Here is a 14759-nt window from a genome sequence, read left to right on the forward strand (position 1 = left end):
GTGCCCTGCTATTACACATAATCCGCTCTGCGCCCGCTCTTTTGAATTGTACTAACACACTTGGAGTGGCGTCGAGTACGAAGAGAAATGCCAAGCATCTGACTCCACTTCATGAGAGTTGTAGACGTGTAGGTAAAAGCAGTCTTTCGAGTCTTTACCTTCTCCACTTGATCTTTTTTCTCTCTTTAATTTTTGCCCTCTGGAAGGGTAAATTGCTGAGATGTGGCTGTATATAGCTCGATTGCTGTGTTCTAAAATGTCCCCCTGGGTTGTTCTTTGAAAACCCTAGCCAACAGATTACAATACCCGATTTGCTGCATTTTCCTTGCTTATTGCTAATTTCTTTTTGGAGCCTTGAGAAAATGACTTGACATGGTGTGTGAATGTGTATCTTTCATGCTCATATGCTACCTCTGACTTTTATGGCTCTATTTATTTTTCTTCAAATTATTATTTCATCAGTAAACCTACTTCTTCCTTACTGTTGCACAAGCACATCTTTTTTGCTTTCTTATGTTTGTACAAAAAGGTAATGAAGTCATGAACAGCCTGGAGCTTTTATTTTATTTTTTCAACATTTATTTATTTTTGGGACAGAGAGAGACAGAGCATGAACCGGGGAGGGGCAGAGAGAGAGGGAGACACAGAATCGGAAACAGGCCCCAGGCTCTGAGCCGTCAGCCCAGAGCCTGACGCGGGGCTCGAACTCCCGGACCGCGAGATCGTGACTTGGCTGAAGTCGGAAGCTTAACCGACTGCGCCACCCAGGCGCCCCATAGCCTGGAGCTTTTAAATTTGGAATGGGTATTAACTGGACTCAAGTAACGATTTCACCTAGACTGGGAAAAATTATTGCATTAGGAGAATTGGGTCCAGGCACTGTAAGAAAGATTCATGAGTGGGCAGGGCTATATCTCTCTCAATGTTACTTTGTATTTTTGCCTCTTATTTTTAAAATATTTATTAGTTTGGGGGAGGGTGCAAGTGCGGGAGGGACGGAGAGAGGGGGACAGAGGATCTGAAGCGGGCTCTGCGCTGACAGGCTGACAGCAGTGAGCCTAATGTGGGGCCTGAACTAACCTAATGAACAAACAGAGGTAAGGACCTGAGCCAAGCTGGTTGCTAAACCGACTGAAACACCCAGGTGCCCCTGTATTTTTGCTTCTCTCTTCCCTCTTATAAATGTGGGGTAATGAGTTACACATTCTCACTTAATTTGTATTTTTCTGTGGAATGGCTGAGGTTATTGCTGGGTGGTTTTCTTTATATTTGTAAATTAAGCATTCAATCGTCACCTGTTCAATAGCTTACACTTGCTGACCGTAAGATCACACTAAAAAATATTGCTTTAAAAAAATGGGTTGATCTGTGCAATATATTATGTGTTGTCAAGGCATGTCTTCGACAATAAGAGCTCGAGATCTTCTAATTTCAATTTTTTTTTGAGTAATTTTCACATTGAGCTCTGGAATGCTGACAATTTTCACCTATTTTAGTACAATTGTTATAATTCATTATTCTTGTTAGAAGATCTGTTATATTCAGAGTTAAATTTAGGCTTACTAGTTTTCTTAGAATCAACACAATGTCTTCTAATGAAACAAAATTTATGCATTTTTGAGAATGCAGATTATCATTTCCTCCCCAAAGAGCTTTGGATTGCAACTGAAAATGCTAAGTACATAAATTTACTTCAGAGACAAATATTTTATAAAAAAAATGAGATGAGTAATCACTTTCGTTTTAGTTAAAGTCCTCATCAACAACTATACCCTTCTAGAATGGCAATCATTAATGGCTAATATTAGATTACTATGGATAATGACATCCGCTATTGTGACAGGAATTAACCTAATAAAACAGTAATAATATTTTACATGTGGTTCAGACACGTAACATTTCCACGACTAGAGTTTCTACCGGACTACTGTAAATGCCTTATTCAACCAGACACTGAAATTGATTCTTCAAAGAGGGACATTATTGTAGTTCTAAAAGTGGTGACGGTTTATGTTTAGCAAAAGTGACTTTACCCATACAGTAAATAGGAGGTGATGTACAAAAAATACTGGACCAAAAACTGAGAAATGTTTACTTTATGAAGATATTTATTATATAATTATCAAGCTAGCAGAACCTTAGTCGACATGTGTGGTGAAAGAGGGATGGGTTTTGGAATAGAATATATGCTAGACCACTTAATAATTATTTGATCATGAACAAATAACTGTAGAATGTCTTTCTTCCTAGTATAGATGGTAATGAGATCACTGCATATACTTAAGTGAAATAAATGTAAAAATTCTTTTGGGTAAACTATTCGCTCAACATAGAATATTTATTTTTTTTGAATATACCATGTGAGCATAGCATATCTGAGAATGAAAGGGAGTCATTGGTTTTCATTCTCTGCTTGTCTAGTTGGCAAAAAATGTATTAATCACATAATTATAAATTACTACATTTGTGATGGGTGCTATTAAGAAGAGGCAAACAGGGCCAGGATGGCACCTATTTCTGGGACCTGGCCTAATCGCAAGGATAAGTGAAACCACGCCTAATGAAGTAGCATTTAAGTTGGGATCTAAAGTGACAGGAGGAGGCATTAGCCTGGTAAAGAGTCAGTCTTTCTATCAGAGAAAGAAAAAAAAAAACAAAAACAAAAACGCTGAACCTTCTGTGATCTGAAGCTCCTTGTCAGGATCCAGAAATGATATGAAGGTCAGTGAAGCCACGAGAAGCTCTTAAATTTCTCTTTTCCATAATACACCTGTTTGCGAATTCTCTAATATGTTTGAAATCTGTCCCCTCTGCTTAACGCTTAATGTTGTACTTTTGTACATGACAGAGACGAAATAATTGCTAACTTGAAGTCTGGCTATTTTATGTGGGTGAGCCCAACCTAAGTATGCCTTCCCAAGATGCAACTTAGCTGTAACTATATTTTCATTTGACAAAAAAATGATTGCGCACATGTATATTAATAAGAATTCATTGACTGCCAGACTGGGGCCGTCAGGAATCACGGGCATCTCATGGGCCTGTTCCACATCTTAAAATTTGCTATTGTTTGTAGTTAACAACAGTCAAAAATGTGCATTTATACTTAGTGCTCCAGTTTTTACCAAATCAGTTGGGATATCTCCAGTGGAAAATATTTTTTTAAACTTGGAAGATTTTTTTATTAAACATATGCATTTTGCTTCTTTCTTTTCAATCCTCTAAAGGATTCATGAATTCGTCAAATTCTTTATATAGGAGACTATTTAACATTTTGTTTCAGAAAAAAGAAAAAAAGGAAGATTGCTGAGCTATCTTCCAGAGGCCCTATCACTAAACAATGTGCTCATTATTTTCAGTTTAAGCATGAACAGATGTGGATTTTTCCTTATTTATTTCAGATAAGAACTACCAGTATCATAAGCAATTTAACAGTCATTCTGCTTCAGGCCAAAGGACTCAATAAATGTTTATTTTAGTTATTCTAAGGAGCCACTTCTAAATTAACCTTTTTCTACTACTACTGACCTTTAACATAGTGCCTTCAATAGGAAATTTAGGAAGAAAATTAGCAAATGTAGCATAGTATCAAAATCAAGTTGTTTTAGTTTTTATATTTTGGTATTTTGCAAGTCCTAATTACATATCCCATATGTTTTGTGAGGGCACGAAACACTAAAAGAACTTTCTTGATTGTTTAGTTTAAAAGCTTTATTGCTAAATAGCAAATATATTCAGACTAAAATCTATCAAGTCAACCATCATTTAAATGAACAGGGGAAAGTGTGACAATAGATGTGCTAAAATTGCTTCTTTTAAATCAGTAACATCAGTACTGGTTGAAGTAGATTCTAATTGAAATGCATTTTCGTGTATTCAATTCATTCCAAATACAAGCTTTATGCAATTACCTCGTTAGCCAAGAATGGGCAAACATGAAAACACATTATTTCCGTTGACATTTAAAAGTTTGGATATTATTGACATACACTGATTGATTGATTGCTGAAGCTTTGCAGATACATCCAAATCTGCCTGTGAATTTTTGTTATATTATGATTTTTTTTTTTGGTAGAATGTCATGCTTTCTCTTCCTTATAACACTTTCTTATCTCATTATATCCTGTTATTTCATTTTCCTTGGCTCTCTCTTTTTACCAATCTGGCTTTCAGGTTTTTTTTTTTTTTTTTTTTTTTGTAATTCAAAATCTTTCCAACCTAACAAGGAATTTTCTTCTTCTTCTTTCATTTTACTCTTTGTTATTCCATTGTTCAAATTGGCTCTTGATTTTACGTGACACTCCGTCCTGTACGAGTGTGTTTATTTTCATTATCTGCAATATTTATTCTAATACATTGAACAAATAAAAGATAATGCAAAATGTAATATAATACGATTTTTCCTTAGTTGTAACCACACACATAATCCCTTTTCCTTTTATCGATACTCCCGTCTTGAACTAATTACCTCATAATTTAATTATGCTTTAGTTCCCTAAATATTTAATATCTTATAGTAATATTTCCATATTGTTGTTATTAACAATTCTTCCATAAGACAAAACTTTCCTTATACTTATTCTCCTTTGCAAATGTGAATGAATGCCCTGACATTTCAGGATTCCTACTTGCTGACATGATTAATGGATTGAAAATTGAATCGGGGTTCATACCACAAGTATTTTGTGAGAGATATGATAAGGGTACTTCTCTTCCACTGACTGATTCAGTGGTTGTAATTTTGACTGTTAATGAATTATGAAACCAGAATAGCATGAAAAGGCTATCAAATTTTCTCTTAGCCTTTTCAAGAATTTTTTATCCTAAAACAAGAGTCCTCACAGGCTAGAACATAAATCATTTACATTTTGTTGGTACAGCTTATCATCATCATCATTATATTGGATGGAGCGCTTAAGATGTTGTAACAGAGAACAATTGTTAGCTCATCAGGGTAGTAGCTGGGAGACCATGTTAAAGGAGGACATTGTCATCCTTTGGGATTTGGGAGAACAGGGAAGAGACCTTGCTTGCTTTCTAACTTTATTCTAATATGACAGTGGAAGAAAGTTACTTCATTATCCATACTTTGATCTGTGCTTCCCATTATTTCATTTTGAGTATCTCATGTTTTCAACTCTGAATATACCTCTGTCTCCTGCATTTCTTTTCTCCTTCTCTATGCTTTTCCCATGATCCTGATTTGGAATTTTCTCTCCAACAAGCAATGTAAATCTTTGAAAAAATATCTTGGCACAAATGACTATAAACTTACCCTGTGTCCAACAAGAAGACTGGTTCTGCACATGACCACATTTATACTTAAAATTCAGTTCTTTGGAGCAACTACCAAATTCCCAACATATTCTTAGTGCTGTTCATTGTTTTTCTCTCTGGGAAATAATAAACTTATATAGAGATTGTTTCCCCCCCCCCCCTGGTTTTTGTTAGCATTTCTTTACATGCAGGACAATATACACTTAAGATGGAGTGTTCACCTTGACTTTGGGTTTCTTAATATAAAGTTTTCTGAAATAAACTTTCATTTTTAAAAAAAAATTGTTAATGTGTATTTATTTTGAGAGAGAGAGAGAGAGAGAGAGAGAGTGAGAGCACTCCCAAGTGGGTGGGGGGGGGGACTGAGAAAGAAAGAGAGAGAGAATCCCAAGTAGGCTCCGCAGTGTGGAGCCTGATGTGGAGTTCAAACTCATGAACTGAGAGATCATGACCTGAGCCGAAATCGAGAGTTGGACGCTTAACCGACTTAGCCACCCAGGTGCCCCACCTTGCATTTTTTAAATATGATATATGAAGAACATGTCATCAAAATGAAATCAATCTAATTTTTTTCTCCTTTTCCCCTTGAAACCCTGATGTTCATTTTATATCTTGGCACTGTATCCAACAATGTTTTGCAAAAACACAATGTGGCTACGTTAATTGTAATCATTTTCCATTGGAATAATCTATTTTTTTCATCATTTTCACAATAAAAGTAAAATATCTTTAAAATGTTGGAAGCATTATTAACAATTAAAATTAGAAAACATAAAGATATTATACCATACCTAATTATAACTGCATAGGAAATTTCTGGAAGAATAAATAATAAACTATTTAGAATGTTACTCTCTTGAGCAGGGGACTTGGCGTCTAGACTGAGAGAAGATTTATTATTACATACCCTTAATTGTTTCCATTTGAATGGCTTGGTTATAATAAAGCAAACAATTGGTTTTTATTTTTGAATAATGAATGATGAAAATCACTGAACAGCACATGACATGAGATACACAAATTTGTGTCTTAACCAATAACAGAACTACCAAGATAGCCATAAAACACATTTGTTTGCTGAGCAAACCATGTTTTCCAGAATGTATTTACATTGCATACACACACACACACACACACACACACACACACACACACACAGAATTACTTATTGTTCAAATATTTGTTAAGAAATTGATGAATTGTAAAGTCATGATTACATTACTCAAAAGTTGAATCATGGACATCAATGCATCAATGATCATTATTTAGAAAACAATATACTTATCTTTTTGAAATGTGATTGTATAGATTTGTTTTCAATATTGATTATATTTCTGACTGGCTATTATTTTCATTCATCAGGGACTAGCCTCAAAGCCAGCTGTCTAATCCCATACAGAGGTAGTACCTGCCAAAAATATTGTAGGGTATCACTGACTCATGGAAGCTAAAGGTCTCACTCCTTTTGAAAGAACAATCTTGCTCTTTCCTACCTTAAAGACAAGCAGGCTGTGGTCCCTCTGGAGAAAACAGAGCCAGACAGAGTGCTATAGAAGCATCAGCATGACAACTGCACTTTGCTAGGCCAATCCTACCCGGACCTGTTGAGAGAAATAAAGACGGTCACTTTTCAAAAACGATTAAGACTTTAATGCTCTTTGGAAATGAATTCTTGGCTGAAAATCTATATAAAATGGTCATATTTTAAACTACAAAGAATTCAAAAATAGTTTATGTTGGGAAGAAAATAGGAATCGCCAGTGGTATTCTTATAATGTTAATTTGATTGCATGTTGGTCTGCTTATAGCCAGATGTCCTCCTTTGCTATTGAGCACATTGAGAAATTAAGATTCCATGCATTTCTCTAATTGCTCCCTTGAAATGAAAACTTCTGTGCCTTTCTCGCAGCCATAATCAAAGACAAAAACTACATGTCTATGTTAGTACAGTCATCTTTATCAACAACGATTGAGAGATAACAGTATTATTAGTTTAATGATGAGTGTATATGAGGATAGCAATTATATTTTCTCCCCAGAAGTGTCAGCTGCCCATATTAAGCGAAACTCTGAAAGTTGCATTTACATTTTCTCATTTGCCTAAGGACTGCAGATGCATATAGAGGCAACAGTGCTCTTGGATAATTATCTAGGCAGCAGTCAGTCCAGTATTCCCAAGTAAGGAATCAATTTTTAAAAGTCAGGAGGAGATATGATAAATACAGCTTCAGTCATTGACCAGCAAAAAAAAAAAAAAAAAATCATGCCAAGTAGAGTAGTCTTGGCCTAGGAAGGAACGTAAAATGGAGACATACAGAGGAAAAATAAGTTAAAATTAATTTTTAAAAATCCATACAATTGCTACATAGGTAGTTATCTGCAAAAAAATGCTGCCCTGTGACAGTTTAACTGGGTTGCTTTAAGTTAAAATGAAACACTTAATATGTTAGCTTCATTTTTTTTCTTTTTTTTACTTTTAGAAGTATCAACTGAAAACATTGAATCATTGAGTTCCAAGCTATTTTCTGGCTCTGTATAACTGAAGAGAGAGGTTAAGGAGCTATATTATTAAAATCCAAGTAATTTATTTAGAATTAGAGAAATACTACACATGTTGGTTGTCTTTATATTCTCTCATAGAACTAATCTAATTAATTATGGCTCTTTAATTGCACTTTACCAATATGAGGATGTATGTTAACTTTCATTTAGATGGACTATTTCATTTGCTAGAACTACCCTTCTCATAGTTGCTTTTGTGATATTAATTCTCTGGTTTACAATCTGAGGAAGATGAAGAGAGAAAATAGACAAGTTAGCCTTGCGTGTATATTTGAAACGGGGACAATGGGACACTGAAATATACAATATCAAGTACATAAATAGGAAGCATGAATCAATTAAATAATAAAAATTTGAGTGTAAGATTTTAAGAAGAGCCTTGAAAAATTGAGCATATCTGTAGGACAGCCATCAAGATGATAAGGGAAAAATGATGACATATTATAAATAAGTAAAGAGAATAAATATATCTGGCCTTAAAAATTTTGGATTTAAAATGTATTTCATATATATCTTAATTTTATATATAATATATGATATATATCTAAATTTATATATAAGATACATATCTTATATATAACACATATATGTATATGTATATACATATGATATATATATTATGTATATGTATATATATGATATATATATCATGTATATATATGATATCATGTATATCATATATATCATATATATATGATATATGTATCATGTATATGTATATATGTTATATATGTTATATATGTTATATAACATGTTATATATAACACATATATGTATATGTATATATGATATATATACCATGTATATACATGATATATATATCATATATATGATATATATATATCATGTATATGTACATATATATGATATATATCATTATATATATATATATATATATATTTTTTTTTTTGTAGGAATCCCAGAGCAGAAGGCACAGTTAATAACTAAATTTATAGTGAGGCAGTTTTTGATTCTTCATATAATGTTTGAATAGTTGCCTTTACTTCTTTGATTGAATTTGTTCATGTTTCTTTCTATTGCCCACTCTTCCCCCCCCCCCCCCAACTTCCACTTCAGGTTGAAGACAGACCCTAGTTATCTCTCACTTGCACTGAAATCCATGTCTCAAGTTTCCTTACCCTAACGTTCATCCTTCACTTTGCTGTCAAAAATTTTTTCTGAAACGTAAATATGAGCATGTCTTTTCCTTTGGAAATCTTTAGTGGTTTCCTTTTACTTAGAGGATAACATTCAAACCCTGATATACATTGCAACCCATCACATTCCTGAGAGAAATACAATTCAGGTGTTTTCTTTTGCCCTGTCAATTACTCCATGCATCTTATATAAGTTCTGTAAACTTGATTTATTTGGATTGCCATGCAACTCATACTTGTAAACATTTATACTACTTCTCCTGCGCATACTTGGACTATATTCTCTCCTTTATTTTTCAGCCACTTGGCAAAACTTGTTTGGAATCCATCTCAAGTATTATTTCTCCTATAAAATCTTTTCCGACTTTCCAAGGAAGAGAGAGTCTATCCTTAGCCTCTATCGATTTGATTTCATTTTGATACATATGATACTATTATCTAGTTATTTGCTTATTGGTTTATTTCTCCAAGGAGAAAGAGCTCTCTGGGAACCAACACACACAATGTTCATCCTGATAACTATAGCAATAAGACAATGCTTAGAACACAGCTGATGCTACGTCTTTTTTTTAAGTGTAAAAAAATAGCAGTGTTTGTACAGGAAGTAGATGTTGGTTTTTCAGGGATCTTGGAGGAATTAGTTATACTGACATGAGTCTGGATGTGGAATCTTCCAAGAACACGAGTAAACCACTAAGATTTTATGTTTTCACAGTAATTTCAGAAAATCAGATTACACACACACACACACACTCACACATAAACATACACTCAGAACCACAACAACAACAAAAGGGTCTTTCCATAGAAAATCATTAGGATCAACAATTTTCATAAAGTCATCTGTACTGGAAACAATTGCTTTCTGCCTAGTGTGTGGAGAAAAGTCATTGAAGGAAAAGATAAGCATCATGTGATATGGAATATAGGTTTTCATTAGACACTCTTGACTAACTGCTATGGTAAAACAGTTGGAACAACTTCTTTACAAATGAATGGCATTTTTTTTTACTGTGTTAATACACATTATTAGATAAAAAATTCTTATTATCCACTGCTTAAGAAAAACTGGGACTTTTATAAAAGACCTGTAGAGTGCAATATATATATTGCACATATATATGTGTGTGTGTGTGTGTGTGTGTGTGTGTGTGTGTGTCAGTGTGTGTATACATACATACATACATATGTACATACATACATAAATAGATAAATATCTGTGTCTCTAACTTAAAATGAAACATTTAATATATTAGCTTCATCTTTTACTTTAAAAAAACTTTTTTAATGTTTATTTATTTTTTGAGAGAGAGAGAGAGAGACAGAGTGCAGGCTGGGCAGGGGCAGAGAGAGAGGGAAACACAGACTCTGAAGCAGGCTCCAGGCTCTAAGCTGTCAGCACAGAGCTTGATGCGGGGCTCCAGCTCATGAACTGTGAGGTCATGACCTGAGCTGAAGTTGGATGCTTAACCGGCTGAGCCCCTTCATCTTTTACTTTCAAAATATATTTATTTATTTATTTTGAGAGAGAGAGAGCCAGCGTGAGCAGGGGAAGAGCAGAGAAAGAAGGAGAGAGAGAATCCCAAGCAGGCTCCTTGCAATCAGTGCACAAGCTGACATGGGGCTTGATCTTCATCTTCCACTTTTAAAAGTATTAACTGGAAGCATTGAATCATTAAGTTCCAGAATATGTTCCACCCCTGTCTAACTGAAGATGTTAAGGAGCTTAATTACTAAAATCCAATAGTTTATTTAGAGGTAGAGAAATATTATGTATATTGATTATCTTCACACCCTCCAAAAAGAATTAAGCTAGTTAATTATGGTTCTTTAATTGCATTTTATCAATATGATATATATATGATGTATGATATATATAACATATATATGATATATATATGATATATGATATATATACATATATATGATATATATATCATACATGTATACATATATACATATATATGATAACTAGATGGAAAAAAGGAACTCTCAGAAATGTGTAAAATAAGTTTGAAATAAAAAGGGAAAACAGACTGCATTAATATTTGGTTTCAGTTGAGATCAAATGAAAATCATATGTATTAAGATAAACACTAACATATAAGCATAAAGAGAATTGCATAAAAATAGAAGTCTTAAGATTTAGATAAAATTCAAAATTTGACTTCTTTATAGAGCAGTATTTCAGTATGGCCAAATGTCTACTATATTTTAGTTCTTTGCCAGTGCTCATTTTTATCCCTAAATTAATTTTTCTATCTATCTATCTATCTATCTATCTATCATCTATATATCTATTTAAATGTTTATTTTTGAGAGGGAGCAAGTGGGGCAGGTGCAGAGACAGGAACAGATGATCCCAAAGTGGACTCTACACTTACAGCACTGAACCTGATATGGGGCTGAAACTCAAGAATTGCGAGATCATGACCTGAGCCGAAGTTGGACATTCAACCAATTGAGCCACTCAGTTGCCACATCCCTAAATTTAAAAAGATGTATAATATAAGTACATGACTTAAAAACAACAATAAAAACAATTCAGCGTATTTCAACTTTGCCTATGATAGGAAAATTTGTGAACTCAGCGATATATCATTGAGAAAGCTGTGCTAGCAATCTAAAGCTATTATTTCCACTGTGACACGAGATATGTATATATATATGTGTGTGTGTGTGTGTGTGTGTGTGTGTGTGTGTGTGTTTTCTCCATTTAAAGAAGAACAAATAAACATGTTGCAGGAGAACAAATGTACAGATGGAGGTGGACAGCATCATCTTAACTCTTAAATTAATTCTTTACAACTTAGTTCCCAGATGTTTGTTTCTCATGCCCCCTGCTATCTTGCAAAGAATTTGCTATTGTCTGTCAATGAGTCATGCACTGTCTTCTCAAATTTGGAGAAAATGCACAGCTACAGTTGGATATAGTATGAGTCACTGACAGACAATGGAAAGCTCCAAAATGATGCACTCAGAGCTCCTTTGCATTTTGAAGAAAAGTGATCAATCTCCTTTTTTTTCCCTGACAATGACTTCCAAATACTCAAGTTTTACTTCCTTGTCAAAGAATGCAGCCATCAAGAACAGGTATCCCATTCAAAATGATAAATATGTTTTAAATACAAGCCATCCTTTTTCTTTCCGTCCTGTTCATCTCTCACTGCTCACCATTTTTTGCTGCATATACTTAACATCTTTTTCTTTCTTCAAGGTGCAGTATATTACCATTGATAAAGCATAAAGATGGGCAGCTTTTCACTGTTTCTATATCTTCATGGCAGAGGGAATGAGTCCTTCTCACTCTACTAGATTTCCAAACAGCCTCTTCACAAGGCAGCATCATGAGGACTGCACTTTAACCTTGTGCCCACCAAAGCAAAGCTACAAGAGGGCATTTTATCTGCATCTTTAAAATGCATTAAAATTCCATTTTCCAATAATGAAACATTTAAAAGCAGATACTGTCTGCATAGCTCATGCCATATAAACATGTATGAGGGGAACAACTTAATAATGAGACGTTAAGATATTTTAGAATTTATCACAGAGAAAAAATGTACAAACATAAAAATCCATTTAGCCTAAAGCAATTGCTGTTCTTTAAATTTCAGATATTTGGATTTTCAAAAATATATAAAGTGACTGACGTTGTAGCCTGGTTAAAAAATGAGGGAGTGAGTGAGATACTGCAAGGAAATCTAAGAGCCACCTTTCAGCTATTTGAAGGGCAGACATTTGATAAAGGGTGCAGATACACAGCGTGGCATTTAGAGGAAAAAGCTAAAACTAGGGAATGTCACTCATAGGAAGACAGATTTCTGTACATATAAACAAATATTTTGTCCTATGAAGAAGCATGACTTTATGGGAGTAATAGTCCTGACATTGACTAAAGAGTTTGTTGCCCATCTGTCCTGAATACTTTGTAGGATTTGCCAGAATGTAAACATCTTGAAGGTAGAGATTGCTTTGTTTTGTTTGTTTTGTTTTGCTTTGTTTTGTTTACTGCTGTCTTACTCCCTTTGCCTAGAACAGTATCTGCCTCATGGAAGACACTTAATTTGTCACATAATAAAACAAAAGAATTAATGACTGAAGATTTTGATAGAACATCTTTTAGATTTCCCTGAGATACTCCCTTAACACTCAAAGTCTTTGCTTATAAGCATAGACTTCAATAGAAAACTAAAATAATTTTGATCATTTAAATCGAAAAGATGTTTTTAAGGCAGTCAATAAAAATGCATGCAAGACTTTAAGTGATGTTCAAAGTTGCTTTCATTCTCTTCCGATTAACTTTTAGTCAATATCACCAATAGCTAAACAGAAATTGTAAATGAAATTCAGGATAGAGGCACTGATCATTGATGATGGTGACTAATGAAGCATCTCCTGTTTGGTCTCCTGTATTCAAATCACCCTGTACGTGGACAATTTTAATTTTTACAATAACACTTTTCTATCAGATTAGCACCATGGAGATGGTATTAGCTCTCTATTGTTGTGTGAAAAATTATTGCAAAATTTAGCAACTGAAAACAACAAATGCATATTAGCTCACAGTTTCTGAGGGCCAGGAACCCAGGAGTGGCTTACCGGGGTGGTTCTGGCGCGCGAGGTTGTGGTCAGACTGTTAACCGGAACCGCAATCAGTACAAGGCTCAAAATACTCATGTGGCTGTTGGCAGGCCTTGGTTTCTCAGTTCTATGCTGCCAGAGGGTCAGAGGTGGCAGACCGTCACCACCTGGGCTTTTTATAACATGGTGGAGGGCTGGAAGAGTATTCGAAAAAGAAGCTGCAGTCTTTTAACCTAATCCCAGAAGTGGAATACTTACAACATTGTAAGTATTATAACATCTGTAACTGGTCACACTAGCCATCCCTAGTACAGTGCGATAGAGAGTGGACCTACAGAAGAGTGTGAACCCAGGAGAAAGGAATCATTGGGGACCTCCTTGGAGGCTGCCTCCTATAGAAATCATTAAATCCATAGTTTGTTAGTTACTTATAAACACTATGGTTTCTAACACAATTAAAGACGGAGATTTGGAAAGCATGATGGTGGGCAGGGGAGGCCAAAATGAATTTCCTAGCTTGGTTGTCCAAATGGATCAAATCCTGCAGTTTACATTTATGTGATTTTTTTTTTTTTGTATTTTGCTTTAAAAAGTGCTATTTTTCTAAAAATATAGAGGCATAACATAGATGGCTATTTTCATTGTGTATTATGATACTATATCCTTTAAACAAAATAAAAATTGAAATAATGATTATTAACAGCCCAGAATGTCAAAACAATAGAGCACATAGCAAAAAATAGACCTGCCTTCATTCCTCATCTAAGGATCCAAGTAGTTGAAATAACTAAAGGTCTGGTTCTAGAACTTTTTCTTCTTTAATGCATACATGTAGCATTAAAGTATCACCCTCATGATTATTAATATCATCAAGTGAACAAAAGAGTGTTCTTTTAGCTGTGGGTCAGAAGCAAGATTCTCTTCAGTTTCTATTCACACGTAACAATTCACTGGCAATTTTTCTAGAAATACATATTCTCCTCAAGTGTAATATCCTTGGGAATAATAGCCACAGAACAAAATGCTGGGTTTGTAAAACATTTTGAGCTCTGTGGGGAACAAAAGTGGCAAGGAAAGTATAAATTATTATTAGCATCAGATTCACAATTTATTCTCCCCAAATCCTTAGGTCTGCCCTAAGGGAAGAAAGTTCCAATAAAGAACAGGCAGGGCCCCCAG

Source organism: Acinonyx jubatus, chromosome C1 (assembly GCF_027475565.1).
Source record: "Acinonyx jubatus isolate Ajub_Pintada_27869175 chromosome C1, VMU_Ajub_asm_v1.0, whole genome shotgun sequence".
In the NCBI taxonomy this organism is placed as follows: domain Eukaryota; kingdom Metazoa; phylum Chordata; class Mammalia; order Carnivora; family Felidae; genus Acinonyx; species Acinonyx jubatus.